Source organism: Saccopteryx leptura, chromosome 1, assembly GCF_036850995.1.
Source record: "Saccopteryx leptura isolate mSacLep1 chromosome 1, mSacLep1_pri_phased_curated, whole genome shotgun sequence".
NCBI lineage: Eukaryota > Metazoa > Chordata > Mammalia > Chiroptera > Emballonuridae > Saccopteryx > Saccopteryx leptura.
In genome coordinates this window covers 197,106,410-197,122,780 of record NC_089503.1, presented here as the reverse complement: position 1 = coordinate 197,122,780, position 16,371 = coordinate 197,106,410, and positions in this window count along the sequence as shown.

The following is a 16,371-nucleotide window of genomic DNA, read 5'->3' as shown; positions in this document are numbered from 1 at the left end:
TGCAGCACTTTAGTTGTTAATTGACTGCTTTCTTATAAGTGCCTTGACCAAGGGGCTATAGCAGAGCGAGTGACACCTTGCTCAAGCCAGTGACCTTGGGCTCAAGCTGGTGAGCCTTGCTTAAACCAGATGAGCCCACGCTCAAGCTGGCAACCTCGGGGTTTTGAACCTGGGTCCTCTGTGTCCCAGTTTGATGTTCTATTTACTGCGCCACCACCTGGTCAGGCCTGACTGTAAGCATTTTTACTACGTGTGCATCACAAGTCACCATTCTTGTTATAATAATCATGACACTGGTGATAGTATAATTGCATGTAAGGACATCGAATTCAGGGTCCTTGTTAGGAGTTTACGTCCCATGTGGGGAGGAAGCTGGAAGTGTTATAAATACATGGAACTTAGACTCGGGCAGAGCTGACTTTGTCATTTGCTCTCCATGAGACACGGCTTTGTATCACACTCATGTCGTGAAGATCAGTGTACATGTTTGTGAAAAGTTTAGCTCAGTGCCTGGGACATAGCATTTATTAATGACAGGATTACTGAATTATAATAGTTATTATTCCATAAAGAGTGACTATTCACCCTCCTTTGGTGCATGTCAACAGGTACCAAGCACTCACACTTGGTGGGTGGAGAAATGGAAATAGATCTATTAGGCTGGCCTCTGTGTATGTGTGAACACCCTCATGTCTGCATGGGCGTGGTGGGGGAGGGGAGGTGGAGAAGCAGACACAAATATGTCATACAAGGTACCGTATTTGACCTATGAGAATTAGGGAGGGTCCAGAGAATGTGTTTGATTCTAAAACTTTAGGTCGGGAACATCTTCACAGAGAAGACAACAGAGTGGTATTTCAACCATGGACCGGGGGGTGGGGAAGCGGCGGGAAGGGGGTTCCTAGCCCGTGAGGGGGGGGGGGAGATGCCGTCTAGCCATGGCTACAGGTGCTCAGGGGACTAACCCCGTCCAAAAGCCATCATTCGTTTTCTGATGAAGGAAACGCCTTGTCGCTGAGAGAGCAATGACCATATCTTCAGCATCCTGGAACAGCCCACGTTGTTACCTGGCGGTTTCTGTGAGTCGGGAGTCTGGCCATGGTCCACAGCTCGTGATGTCGCTGGCTGGACCAGGGCCACGGGCCCCGTGAGTCGGCTCCCCTGAGACCGAGGGAGAAGCATCCATTTCCTGCTCATTTGGGTTGTGGGCAGAAGTCCTGCCCTCTGTGTTCTATGGTGGTTTGGCTGAGGTCCTCATCTTCTTGCTGGTTGGTGGCAGGGACCGCACCCAGCTCCTCTGTGCTGCCTGAAGTCCTGGCCATGTGGCCGTGTCACACCACGGTGGCTTCCTTTGTCAGAGACAAGAAGGGAGAAAGCCAGTCTCTCCTTCCCTCTCTCTCCCCCTCTCCCCCTGCTCCCCTCCCCACCCATGGGGTCTGACATCTTGCGATGCAATGACGAGGGCCCTTCCCCATCACTCTGCAGAGAACGTGGTGGAAGACGGGACGCCCCACCCCGTGTGCTGTGTCCTCCTGGGGCGACCATGGCATCCGCACTGGTATGCCACCTGGCGACGGGCGCACAAGGGGTTCTTCCTACAATACGTCGACCGCGGGCACGTCAGTGAAGCTCAAGGTGTGAGGTTGTCACAGGGGTCGAGAAAAGGAAATAGAAGCCATGTTATGAAACTTGAATCTTCTTGTGGAGAGACTGGGACCTAATTTTATAGGAAATGGAGAGTCACCGGGAAATTCCCAGCCAGTCGAGGGCATGCTCCGATCTGTGTTTGGGGAACACGGCGCTGCTGAGAGCATGAGGGCTGGCACGGTGCGGAATGGGGGGCAGGAGATGGTATCTAGCAGGGTACGAGGAACAAGGAACGGAGGTGAGTACGAGCGGGAACGGGAGATCAGATTCACAGGGTGCTGTCATACCACACCCAGGAGGAGAGGAACACCCGCTGTGGGACATCCGGCCTTCCCTCCTCAGGGAGATGTGAAGCACTTGAAAATGCTTACGCTGTCCAATCACGGGACATGGAAAGTCCACTAACAAGCACAAGACCTCGTGGAGTCTCCAGCATGCTGTTTGTCATGGTGCATTGCCGAAAGGCCACAGAACTTGCAGACGCAATAACTATATTGTTTAGTTATTTGTGTTTTATACAGAAAGTACAGTATGGGTATTTTGATTCTACTTTCCTTAGGAAAGACAGAGCTTTAGAATCCCGTGGGTCTTCCGAGGGTGCATGGATGACGGTGACGCAGAGAGCAGTCTCTCACCTCTCTGGCCTGCTTTGTATTTCCTGTCTTCAGATGTGGGAAATTATTTTATAGCTGCAGCTACTTGACCCTTGAAAGTCAAGATTAGGCACAACATGTATGTGAATTGTGCTATTGCCCCTTTAATTCCAGGCAACATTTCCTCTTCTCTTCAGAGGCTAATGTATTTTTGTTTTGCATACGCTGTGAGGTCCAGGTGCCCACAGCTAGGCTAAGTACTGAAACCATCTGTCAGAACCAAGGGGAGGTGCCATTATTCACGGCTTCCTCCTGCTGTAAGGTCAGTACCACAACAAGGTGTAGCAAGCTCAGGGGGAGGAGGAACTGCCCCCAAGGAGGAGCTACCAGCTGTCAGGACAATCAATGACTCGGGCAGGGCAGCAGCCCCAGGGGTGGTGGGGGGGCATAGGCCATTTGGGAATTGATGGCCCTGGGTTCTGAGCTTTATTGGGGCAGAATGTCTTCTCACAGAAAAGAATGTGTTAAAAGTAGGCATATTTTAAAAAAAATATTGTCTCTGCACACAATCTCGCAAACGTGACTGTCCCAGCCCTGGAGTGTGCTTTCTTGCTGATGGATGCAGCTCTAGGCTGTGATGTACATGCAGGTTTTCTCCAAAGAGAAGCTGGATTCCTGTTGACGAGGGAGAAAAGAGAGCACTTTGTGTGTGGCCCTCTGTGGGGCCTGCTGTAGGTGAAGAACACTGTCACTGCAGCTTTGGCTCCTGAGATCATTAATTCTAAATGGACAAAGTTAAGTGTTAGTGATTTTCAAGGGTAGGGAGTCAGGATGGGACATGTGACACCACATTAAATAGACCAGGGGTCCCAAAACTTTTTACACAGGGGGCCAGCTCACTGTCCCTCAGGCCATTGGAGGGCTGGACTATAAAAAAACTATGAAAAAATTCCCATGCACACTGCACATATCTTACTTTAAAGTAAAAAAACAAAATGGGAACAAATACAATATTTAAAATAAAGAACAAGTAAATTTAAATCAATAAACTGACCAGTATTTCAATGGGAACTATGCTCCTCTCACTGACCACCAATGAAAGAGGTGCCCCTTCTGGAAGTGCTGCGGGAGCCAGATAAATGGCTTCAGGGGGCCAAATGCAGCCCACGGGCCGTAGTTTGGGGACCCCTGAAATAAGACTGTGTTTGTCTGGAAATGCAATAATCCGTCTCAACACAAAGCACCCCAGGTCGAGCAGCAGCACGCTGTGCCCAGGATGAAGACCAAAGACCGCAGTGTGCCTTCCTTCTCCCTCGACGCTTTTCCTGCGTGTCATTGACACTCTTGGTGTCACTTCTATAGGTTCCACTGTTCTTGGAAAATTATAAGGAAATGTCCAGTTTTTTCTCTACCCTTTTTCTGCACAAAAAATAGGTCATTCTGGCTCCAGTGACAAATAGTTTAGAAGGAATAAACAACATCTTCCAGTAAGGTATTGAAAAACAGCAAGATAAACTAAGTACCGAGGCCACTTGGTCATCAGTTGGAAGGAAAGGGTAGAAAAGCAAACAAGAATGATGATAGGTTTCCCTGGAACGACCAGCTGCCTCGGCTGCCTTTATAAGGACAAATCTACCAGACATAAGAGAGAATAATACCCGCACCTCCACTTTCTCTAGAGCAGTTAGTTTAGACAATAGGTGAGGGCACTTACTTTCTTCTCTCTTTGAAAGCTGGGTGGGGTGTTTGTCTGCCTTGTGACCCAGGAATGTTTTTCTCTAGGTCCTGGGAGCCAACCGTTTTTGAAATGTCCTCAGGAAAGGTGGTGGCCCGTCCTCTGGTCTCTACGGGAGGGGAGGAGCCCAGCTTCAGAGGGCACCTTGCTCCAAGTTGCTCAACAACCTCCTCGTCATAAAGATAGAAGTTTGTTTTTCCACGGGATGAAGCCAGGGAACTAATAACCCAGGTGATCAACTCAAATACCAAGTGATATTAGGGTGAGCTCTCGGGAACAAAATTTTGTGCTGGGAAGGGTAGAGGAAAAACAAACATTTGCTTATAATTTTCCAAGAAAAGTGGAGACAGGGCAGGGTTTCACCAAGAATCTTAATCCCGCTCAGGAAGAGAGTCAAGAAAGAATGAAGACAGCCTTAGGGTTGCTGATATTTAAGGCGGGCACAGTGTATCATGGGTAGTCAATCCTCTTACTGGAGGACTAAATATGGTTGATCTTAAGATATGAATATAATGATTGTATCTGTTTTGCTACATAAAAGGGGGAGATTCCCTTCTGTCTTCCAATTTCTTAGCAGATTGCCTGGGGTGGGGTGGGCATCACGTTCGGGGGTTGCTCTTTCCAGCAATCATATACCCTTACCTCTAGGACAAAACAATTTCAAACAGGCTAATGGATGTGTTCCTTTGAACTGGGGAAAATTGAGAACCGGTGTCTGAGAGCAGACCCACAAGTACGTCCATCAGCTCAAAGAGTTCAGCGCCAGAGCTGTTGGGAATAGTTTGGAAATGGTGAGCCAGCTACACACGTGAATGTGATTTAATGTAGAGTCCGAGAGGCACGTCTGAGAGAGTCCGAGATATCACTGAGAAATCGATGAGGACACGGTGGCCCAGTGACTTCCCCTGTGATGCAGGGGTTCGAACTTCTGGTGAGCTCGGGTCAGGCAGCCGCTGGAGGGGGCAGGGTCCTTTCACAGATGTGTCACCATCAACGAAGGAGGTCATCTGTTTGGCGTGTGGAGTTTTAGATGGGCAGGAGCACCTGCAGTGACAAGAGAGAGGAGAGGACCCAACCGGCAGCGTTGATCCTGTCGAAGACAAAGTCGGTTGTAACTCCGTGAGCAATGACCCCAAAAAACTGGGCTAGACTCGTTCTTTAGGTCCCAGTTTCTGTCGAAAGGAGGCTGTCAGGAAAGGAATGCTATATAGCAGGTGGAAGAAGAGAGGTCCAGGGCGGTAAGTCTGGTCAGACAAATAGGAACGGAGCAGGGTGTGGAGGAGTCGTAAGATTCTCTATCACGTGCAGGGGCAATAGGTTGTGTGTGGGCACGCAGAGGGCTTCAGCCACACGTGGGCTCTGAGAAGCCCTCCCACCAGAGAGGACGGCAGAGTCCTGGGCTGTGGACCCACCCAGGGCAGGAGAAAGAAGATGTGGGGTGAAAGACATCCCTGCGCACCAGTCGGCACTGCTATTCTGAAGGGTGGGTCAGTGGGTGCAGTGAATCCTTGGGTTGATCTTCTAGATCAGTGTTTTTCAGCCAGTATGCCGCGGCACACTAGTGTGCTGTGAGACATGGTCAGGTGTGCCGTGGGAAAATTAAACATGGGTCCCCAAACTACGGCCCTCGTGCCGGATATGGCCCGTGCCAGCCACCTCCATCCGAACACAAACATTCCCCTCACAATCCCTCCGGCTATCAGCGACAGGAAGAGTGGAGGCACAGGGAACGCTCACTGACCAATCAGGATTCATCCTGACCACTAGCAATGAACCAATAGTAGGCCGCCTCTCATCCACACTCAGGAAGGTCCCCGCTCCGGCGGCCGTGCACTTGTCATTGTGTGGTGGCGAGTAGTTGAAGCTGCTGCTGCTACTCCTCCTCATGGTCCTGATTTCTAATCCTGGTCAGGACTGGAGGTAAATGTTGCCACCACTAGATGAAGCCTCAGCCTCAGCTGGTTATGTCTATCCTGATGGTGTATATAGATATTTGACCTTTTTCTTTTTAAAAGAGGCCCCCGCAGAGGGTGATATACAATGCATCACAATGCATCACAATGTTATCTATATTGTATATGGCCTCCTGAAGGGTCATCTTCTTAAAGAGCTCAAATCTCTATATACACCATCAAAACAAACAGAACCAAGGCCCCTGCACCCAGCTGACCATGAGATTTGAACCTACAACCTCAGGGAGAACTCTAGTATTTATCAGAATCCTTACCTAGAAGGCAAACTTCTCAATCTGACAGTAGAGATGCTCTGAGAACTTATGATGTTACACAAGTACCCAATATTTTCTAAAATTGATTTTGTCCAGTCTCTATATAGAGAGAGTATTTGCCAAATTGATTTGAACCCACAACCTTGATGAAAGCTCCAGTATCTATTAGCGGGACTGTATATATGAGGTGTTACATGGGACTGTATATATGAGGAAGTTATCCCTTTTTATTTACCTTTTTTTTAATAAAGGTAATTTATTTAAACTTTAAATAAATTCTAACAGTTACAGTGTCATTTTGTGTCATTTTGGTAGGTGGTGTGCCCCAGGATTTTGTAAATGTAAGAAATGTGCTGCGGCTCAAAAAAGGTTAAAAATCACTGTTCTAGATCATATCTCTGAGAATAGACAGTACAACTTCATTTAGCTTGAAGGTTAGGGCCATAATGGCAGAAAAATTCTTCCAGATCCATTCAGGCAAAATCGCCATGATTCGAGTTCACTTTCTATATGAAAGAGGCAGACTTAAAAAGAAAAAGTGAACAAACAGTTGATGATTCAAAGACAGATTTCTGTAGTTTATCTGCAAATATGTCTCAAGTTCTGGGTGGACGTGCCTACCACCAACTTTGCTAAATTAGCTCCTTTGTGAATGTTGTCTTGCCTTGTTTCCTCCCCAAAGATTATTTCAGGATAGTTCCCCTGTGTGAACTTGAAACATACATCTGCCGTCCGAAGTTACCCTCTTCTTGATTGTAATCTCCTAAGAAGAATCTTCAAGATTCTATCAGACCCTGTGCAAGGACTGCATTCAATCTAATGAAACAAATGAAAAAACAATTTAAACTATATCAGATAAGATACTAGACAGAAAGGTAAAACAGAAGCAAATCATCAGTTAAAAAATTATTCTTTTTTTTTTTTCCTCTATAACATCAATATTTCCCTAAAGGCACACTGCCTGTTATAAGGTAGATTGATATACAAACACCAACTTGATCCTCACAGAAAGATTTTGGTAGGATGGGTATTGTATTTGGAACTCAGGAAACAGGTCATAGATGTTCAATAACATTGCCGAGCGAGTAGGAAAGTACTACCAGACCATAGATGTCTCACTTGTCTAGCTCAAGGTTGTGTCTGCTCTCAGTTGACCGCTTTCCTACTGAAAAATGGAATAGACTGATCTATTAAGAACAGAGAGGCACTGGCTGCATGGCTCAGTGTATAAAGCGTCATCCCAGTGTGCCACGGTCATGGGTTTGATCCCCGGTTGGGGCACATATGAGAAGCAGTCAATGAGTATATAACTAGATGGAACTACTGAGTGGAACAACAAGTTGATGCTTCTCTCTTCTCTCTCCACCCGCCCCCCTCTCTCAAATCAATAAAAAAATAAATGAAAGAACAGAGAATGATCTAAGCAGACTGGATGAATATATATGATCATGGATACCAATTTCTACAATATGTGACACTATAAAATTTTCCTACTTTTTGGAATTATGTCCCCTTGGGTGTCTGGACACTTGGGTTAGAATCTTGGTCTAGCCCTTCTCTGTAACCCTTTCTTGCTCTGACCCTCGGTGTCCAACAGGGTCCTGGCGTTCTCTTTGCAGCCTCCACAGTCCTCCTTTGGGACCTCAAACGTCTCTTTCCAGAATTCACCTGCCTTCCCAAGGTCCAGTTTTTATTCTGAGCAGGATGTATCCTATTTTGATGTAGGTATGGTTGTGTAAGGGGAGAATGAGACAAGTCTGGGAATGTTTACAAAAACATTATTTTTGGAGCGCAACATGTCAGCTAAGAATAAGTATGTGAAGTCTCACCGACATTGAGGAACAGGCTTCACACCGAAGTCTTCGTGGTGGTGGGACTGACTGACCCGTTCTGAGAAATTGCCAGAATTCAAGAATAAGAACCTAAGAAAAGTAACATGGTGTTACTTCTTCGCCACAGGAGAGATGGACCGGATGTTGGAGGGTCCCTGTCATTTACGTGGTCAGGACCAGAGCACACCCGGGGACAGGCTATGTGGGGACGTGGAGCTGTCTGTCCAGTTCCCTGCTGTAACCCTGGCCGCGACAGTCATGCCGGCACCGAGTTGCTGTGTAATCAGTATTCAGGTCGCTGAGGAAGTGCGAGGCCGGAGAGGAGACCTGGACCGGGCGGTGCACAGGACAGAGGAACGCCTTTTCCTGAGGTTTCATTTTCCCCTAAAATACAGTCCATTTAAAAAAATATATAAATCAAGTAGTTTGGGAACTCATCTGGTGTGGTTTTCTCAGACCATGTCAGAAAGGAAATGTTTGATGCTATGATTGCGTCACAACCCTTGCATCCGGGGATGGCGAAATTGGAATAAAAGAAAAAAAAAGGTTGAATGATGAATAATGTGCCAGGATCAAAGGAAGGGGTGTGGGTCTTCAGCCACATGAAAAGGAGACCAGGGTGGGGGGGGTCTCATTCTCCTTCTTGAGCTCTCTCCTGGGGACCTAGAGATAGCATGATATTGACACAGTGGGATGGTGGTTCTGCGTTTCCAAGACATGGACAAAACCACAACTGGTGCCTGACCAGCCACTGGCACAGTGGATAGAGCATCGAACTGGGATGTGGAGGACCCAGGTTCAAAACCCCGAGTTCGCCAGCTTGAGCACAGGTTCATCTGGTTTGAGCAAAGCTCACCAGCTTGAGCCCAAGGTCGCTGGCTTGAGCAAGGGGTCACTCACTCTGCTGTAGCCCCCCGGTCAAGGCACATATGAGAAAGCAATCAATGAACAACTAAGGGGTTGCAATGAAGAATTGATGCTTCTCATCTTTCTGCGTTCCTGTCTGTCTGTCCCTATCTATCCCTCTCTCTGTCTCTGTCACAAAAAAAAAAAAAACTCGCACAAGTGATGTTTTCTAACATTAACCAGATAGCAAATGAAAACAAGTGAATACAAATGTCCACAGCACCGAGGACACACTTCGCTGAACATTAGAACCCTATGGCCCTGTATCTCACGTGTCATTGGGGAGAAGAAAATGCACACTGTTGTTCTTATAAGTTTAGCTTTTCTGCAAACACCACCGCTGACATGCTGCTACGGCGTTCCTATGACTAAATGTACTTCCTTTCCTTTCCAACAAGCATTTTTTTAGAGAAAAATAAAGATTTTTAACTCTCCGTATTTTTGAAGGTTTATAGGAGGGCATTAAAAGCAGTGGCAACCAGTGTGTATGTGGCAGGGGACAGGGGGACATCAGGGGAGAAATCCAGTCCTCTTGTGTCTCCTCCAGCCATTGGAGGTGCAGGGACAATAAGCTTGAGTTTCAGAGTCCCCTGGGCTGATTGTTTAGGAATCTGCTTGTCAAATTGGCTCTGTAAATAGTACATAAATAATAAATCAATAAATGCATGAATTAAAACACAAAACAGCATTTACTTCTTTATAAAATAAACAATGAAGGCCCTGGCCAGTTGGCTCAGTGTCAGATTGTAGCCCGGCGTGTGGAAGTCCCTGGTTCGATTTCCGGTCAAGGCACACAGAAGAAGCTCCAATCTGCTTCTCCACCCTTCCTTTTCCCCTGTTCTTCCCTTCCTGCAGCCATGGCTTGATTGGGGTAAGTTGGTCCCAGCCACTGAGGATGGCTCTGTGGCTTTGCCTCAGGCATTAAAAAGTGGGACATAAAGATGAGACTCAGAGACATGGACAAGTGTGTGAGGGTTACGGGGTGGGGGGAGGGAGGGAGGGGGTTAGGGGAGGGGAGGGACACAAAGAAAATTAGTTAGAAGGTGACAGAAGACAATTGGACTTTGGGTGATGGGAATGCAGCATAATCAAATGTCAAAATAACCTAGAGATGTTTTCTCTGAACATATGTACCCTGATTTATCAATGTCACCCGGTTGCTGAGCAATGGAGCAACGCCCCAGATGGGCAGAGCATCACCCCCTAGTGGCTTTGCCAGGCAGATTCTGGTCAGGAACATGTAGGAGTCTGTCTCTCTGTCTCCCCACTTATCACTAAATAAAAATAAATAAATAAATAGTGACTGCTTCTCTGAGGAAAACGTAATACATGCATATCGCTTTTAGAAAATCGTTGCTTTTCACAATGCTACACTCTTTTAAAGTTTATTTAAATGCTTTTTGTTAATAATTATATATCATGGCAAAAAAACATAATAGAACCTGAGCTGGACTGCAAAATTGACCGCACACGCCCCCCTCCCCACCAAGCGGTGGGTTTTCTGTCCTTGACTCCGGTTGGCTGTAGGGAGCTCCTGGCCCATCAGATAGGAGCAAGCGTGTCATCAGCGTGAACACACGTAATTCAAAAGCATTTGAACCACGTCATATGTGAATAGGGAAATTACAAAGAATGCACAGTGACGGTGAATAAAAATGGGCTACTGATGTTCTAGGGGGAGCTAGGACACAATTATTTCACATTTCTTTGGGCCCCATACTCACACACGTTACCCGAATAAATCATATTTATCTTAAAGACTCGGCTGAAGACATCCGTTTCTCCAAGTTTATTCCTGGAGTCTTCAGCTACATTGTTCAAATCCCCTCCGAGCTGTTCTGTCTGTCTAACCATCAGGATAGTTACAGTCCTTGGTCATGATGGTCCTGTGCAAGGTGTCGTCTTGTTAGGACATGTTCCGTCCTGACACCCTCAGTGGTGGAATGAACACTTGCAGAACAGGAACTACTCGATAAAAATCGTTCAACACTGATAAATGTAATCCAAGTGTCTGCCATTGTCCCTTCAAACACTATGTAAAAATTCTAGGTACCACCTGACCAAGCAGTGGCGCAGTGGATAGAACATCGGATTGGGATGCAGAGGACCCAGGTTCGAGACCCTGAGGTTGCCAACTTGAGCGCGGTCTCATCTTGTTTGAGCAAAAACCTACCAGCTTGAACCCAAGGTCGCTGGGTCCAACAAGGGGTTACTCGGTCTGCTGAAGGTCTGCGGTCAAGGCATATATGAGAAAGCAATCAATGAACAACTAAGGTGTTGCAACACGCAATGAAAAACTAATGATTGATGCTTCTCATCTCTCTCCGTTCCTGTCTGTCTGTCCCTTCTATCCCTCTCTGACTTACTCTCTGTCTCTGTAAAAAATACATAAATAAATAAATAAATTCTAGGTACCTTCTCCCTTTATAAGCTTTAAAAAAAGTACAGGCCCTGGACCTGGCCGGTTGGCTTAGCGGTAGAGCGTCGGCCTGGCGTGCGGGGTACCCGGGTTCGATTCCCGGCCAGGGCACATAGGAGAAGCGCCCATTTGCTTCTCCACCCCTCCCCTCCTTCCTCTCTGTCTCTCTCTTCCCCTCCCACAGCCGAGGCTCCATTGGAGCAAAGATGGCCCGGGCACTGGGGATGGCTCCATGGCCTCTGCCTCAGGCGCTAGACTGGCTCTGGTTGCAACAGAGCAATGCCCCAGATGGGCGCATGCAGGAATCTGTCTCACTGCCTCCCCGTTTCCAGCTTCAGAAAAATACAAAAAAAGAAAAAGAAAATACAATAAACTCCCTTAATCCACAACAAATCTCCTGACGTAGCGTTTTACTCCTGTGACATGTATTATTAGCATATTTACTAATGGGACAGAGACTGAAGTCCTTTCAAAGGCTGTAAAATATAGATATATTACAAATTACGATAATTCCTAACCAAAGCAGATAATGAAATCTTGCCAGAAAGAAATTCATCTACCTCGTTGATTAAAAGAGATAAAACCAAAAAAAAAAGAAAAAAGAAAAAAAAAAGGAAAGCAAGATTCAAAGAGCTCTTGAGTTTCATGCAGGGAAAAGCTATGAATCCTTGGAAGACAGAAATCCATGCCTTTGAGATAAGAATGATTTGCAATCAGTCTCAATTAGGTTAATCTGCTCTGGAAGTGATGTCCTTTCTCTCAGAGGTCTCACATTCACTTCTCGATTGGATTTGAGGATGGCATGCTCTGCATGTGAATGTATTTGCATGTTAAGCTGGCGGCATTCATTTAAATTCCATTTAACTTGGTTAATGCTAATAGTCTGTTGTGACAGGTTGAAGAAAAAAAAACACGCCTTACAAAATTGAAGGCGGTAAAAAGCACAGGAAAATTTTTCCATTGGTGAGAAATGCGTCTCTTTGGCTGGAAGGCCGTGTTAACTCACTGAGGGGAGAGAACACGGGAAGAAACACTCGCTGTGAAGAGTATGACGGCCAAGGTGAGGATTGAGGGCCCGAGGACAATCACAGCAGGGCTGTGGATGTCGCAGTGAGAAAGGAAATGGCTCTTGGTCTTAAAACAGAATCTGCCTGCGGGTGAGTGGAACTGGTAGAGTGTGGATTCGGGGTGTTGGGGGGCTGTCATGTTTTCCCTGCACCTTTTCATAAACTAGACCAAGGACTCCCTGGACGTGTTGGTATTGGAGTATGGCTGGGCAGAGGGGCTCATACGTTGCTGTCATCTATAAATATGATCTGATACATTGTTCCCTGGCCATGTGGCTGGTTGGGCTCCCTCCCCATGTCTGTCTCCCAACCAGACACCTGAACTTGGTGCCTGAGAGCTTCCTGCTCTGGGAGCTTTTCAGATGGAACTTGCTTTGCATCTGCCTATCCTTCAGACCATTTTTCTCTTGGATTTCGGTGTTTTTCCTATAAATTTTAGGAGTTTCTGTTTTTTTTTTGTTTGTTTGTTTTTTGAAGAGAGAGAGACAGAGAGAGAGAGGGACAGACAGGAAGGGAGAGATGAGAAGCATCACCTCTTCGTTGCAGCTCCTTAGTTGTTCATTGATTGTGTAAGGCCAGGAGCCGCCATTGTGGCCATTCACATGCAGGTTCCCATTGGATTCAGGCAGACGATAAAGAAATGGCGGAATCGGAGGATGGTGGGCCATCCTATTTATTGGTGTCTCACCAAGACAGGCAAACCACAAAAGAAGACAAGGGAAAAGCAGAAAACCAGCTCTTCCCATGAAGGGCAAGGGATCAGGGAAGCCACTGCAATCGTGATAGCAGAAACTGTGTGCACCAGCTCCTGGTCCGTCCCACTTTATAGTGTAGAAAACCAAAATCCCTTAATCCAATACACAAACAAGGAAGTCCCCGATACAAAGTCACTTATCCAAGGCATACTTGGATTCCTCATGAGAGTGCACCACCCAGATCATACAATCAGTCAAGGGTGTGGGGAAAAGCCTAGTCCCAAAACCAAACCCCAGGCCACAACGACCTGGCCTGCCCATAGCCTGTCCCCCACACCCAATATAAGTAACAAGCGAGCAAACATATATATCATATTTACAAACTTATTTGACCAACAGATTGCTTTCTCATATGTGCCTTGACTGGGGGGCTACAGCAGAGCGAGTGACCCCTTGTGCTAGCCAGTGACCTTGAGCTTCAAGCCAGCTTCTTTGGGCTTTAAGCCGGTGACCTTTGGGTTCAAGCCAGTGACCATGGGGTCATATCGATGATCTCATGCTCAAATAGGTGACCCCATAGCTCAAGCTGGTGAGCCCATGCTTAAGCCAGCGACCTCAGGGTTTTGAACCTGGGTCCTCTGTGTCTCAGGTCAACCCTCTATCTACTGTGCCACTGCCTGGTCAGGTTAGGAGTCTTTGTTTATTAAGGGAATTAAACCTTTGCTGTATTGCATATAGATTGACCATTTCTGTTTTGATTTTGTTTCTGGTTATTTTAGGCATATAGAATGTTCTTATTTATTTTTTTTAGAACCACTTATAGCTAGGCCATGTCTTATATATATAAACTATGTGTATGGGAGAAACTATCTTTATTCTATTTCAAAAGTGTGAACTTCTAGGGCATTTTCAATGGCTGAGCTTAGTTAATGTTCTTCACCGTCATTCACATCAGGTGTTGACTTTGACTTAGAGTTTCTTCCCAGTGGTAATTGATGTGTGCTTTGTACCTGGTGTTGACTGCCTACTTGGCCATGGGTGTGCTGTTTGTGTTTGTAAGAGCTGTGGGGATTGTGTCTCTCTGGGAGTTTCACTAGAGCTTTGGGAAAGTTTCAAAGGTTGATCCAACGTGCTTTAAGGGATAATTATTTTTTTCTGTGCAGTGCATTTTGTACCTTGAGAAAATGAACAGTTTAGGTCACGTGACAATGATTAGATATCGTGTCCCTACCTACCGATTTTTACTTGTGTCTCATAGTCACCACGTTAGTTTCCCGATCGGTGCGGACAGGATTTAGAGCTGGGTGGGTTGCTGGCACGATTCTCCTGAATCCGGCAGGTGGTGAGCAAATCCTGCCTCTTTGGAAACGACGTGCCATCCATCCATGGGGTGCATCGGGAACCTGTTCCGAGTGTTTGCTGACTGACTGGCTTTTCAGCGTGAGGTGAGAGCTTTGTCACTTCTTACTTTTTACACTTCCAAGTCGGCTTTCAGATGATCACGTAAGCTGAAACACGAGGTTTAGGGCTGAAACACGAGGTATTTTCGGAGCTTGTCATGTTACCAACGTGGAGGTCTCAACCCAAAACCACAGCGGTTTTTGTTGACACTGCTGGCTGGCTCACCATGCAATGCCACATGGCAGCAAACCGGACATCAGCAGAAGTCACGATAAAACAGTGCCGCAATCCAGAACTAGCAATGCATGGCAGCCTGCCATTCAGCCTGGCTCCACTCTACCTAAGTGGATGATAGCATTGGCTGCTGGGTTTTCATCAGTCATGCAACATTTGGAATCCCCCGGGGAGAGGTAGGTTGTGGTCTGGCTCATGGGCATCAGTGGGGAAGGAAAACGTCTCCTGTGGTCTGGAGGCGGTCACCTAGTGACCATGCTAATGGAAACATAAGGAACAGGAGGCTGCTCGTGGTAAGGACCAAAGACATCTAAACCTTCCACGGGTTCTGTTTTAATATGATGTTCAGTCCTTATTACTGAGGAGGAGGCTGGCAGGAGACAGAGACCACCTGTGTGGGGTTTCTTCTGCTGGGGTTGCACACTGAGGGGTGCAGACACAAGGCACGCCACATTCTTTTAGTTTTGGTTATGGAAAATTATATATATATATATATATATATATTTTTTTTTTTTTTCCTTAAAAAGTAGATTATCTTAGACTGTTTTCTAAGCTAGTTCCCTCTTTGTGCTTGCTCTTTCTTTGGAGTAAAAATAGAAAGGAAGTGTATGCTACCTGGTTAAAATAAAGAGGCTGAACTGGGGTTTCTGACCTCCAGAAATATGAGAGAATGCTTTTGCATTTTAAGCAATAAGTCAGTGGAGATTTTGTAAAGCGGCATTCGGAAACACAGTCACCCGAGGTCTACTTTCAAGAGCTTAAAAATGCCTTAAGAAACAGTCCAGCATACCTCTGCAGGAAATCAGGCTCCACTCACACCTTGCCTATAAATGTGGTGATTCTTACAATTTATTGTGCTTTTTGGTAGAGGCATATGTATGGGTGTAGGGAGGATTTTGGAAGAGGAGGCGCTGCCTCCAAGAAGTATTTATGAAAACTTTTAGGATCGTAGGAGTTTGCCTGTGATTCAACAGTATCCAAAACATTTTCGCGGGGGATTCACCTAACCTGGTTTGGCTTTATAAGACGTTTCCACATAACCATAAAAAAAATAGTTGACTGTGAGTCGTGGTGGTCCTCATGATGGAGCTCTGTTAGGGAGACAACTATGACTTTTTGTTTGTAGATGTACTAATTTCGTAATAACATAGCAATAAGTATGTGTTCAGTATCTTAGCTGGGAAACTTTGAATCTTAATATCCCTTTTCCGGGTGGAAAGGACAATCATCACAGGTGGTTCCCCTCTGAACTGTTAGAAGCAATGACCGTAGAAGCGAGGACACCAGCCTTCCCTAGCGAGCCGCTCTTGCAGCAAGTAGACAGATGGACCGGGGCTTGGACAGGATGTGTCCTCCAGGGCCCAGTGAGGAGCTCTGGACTTCCCTTTCCTTGCTGTCGGGCAAGAAGATCAAAACATTCTTTCTCTTCGTTATATAATTAGAAGCTGTAACCCACTTCTGGGACGCTGGCAGTGATAAGTGTGCAGAGGTCGGTTCTTATGTGTGTGTGTGTGGGGCAAGAATGAGACTCCCAGTTGGAAATCTCTGAAAGAGCGGGGGGGGGGGGGCTATACCCAAGGGAGGGGAAGACAGGTTTGGGGGAGTCGGTGCCTGC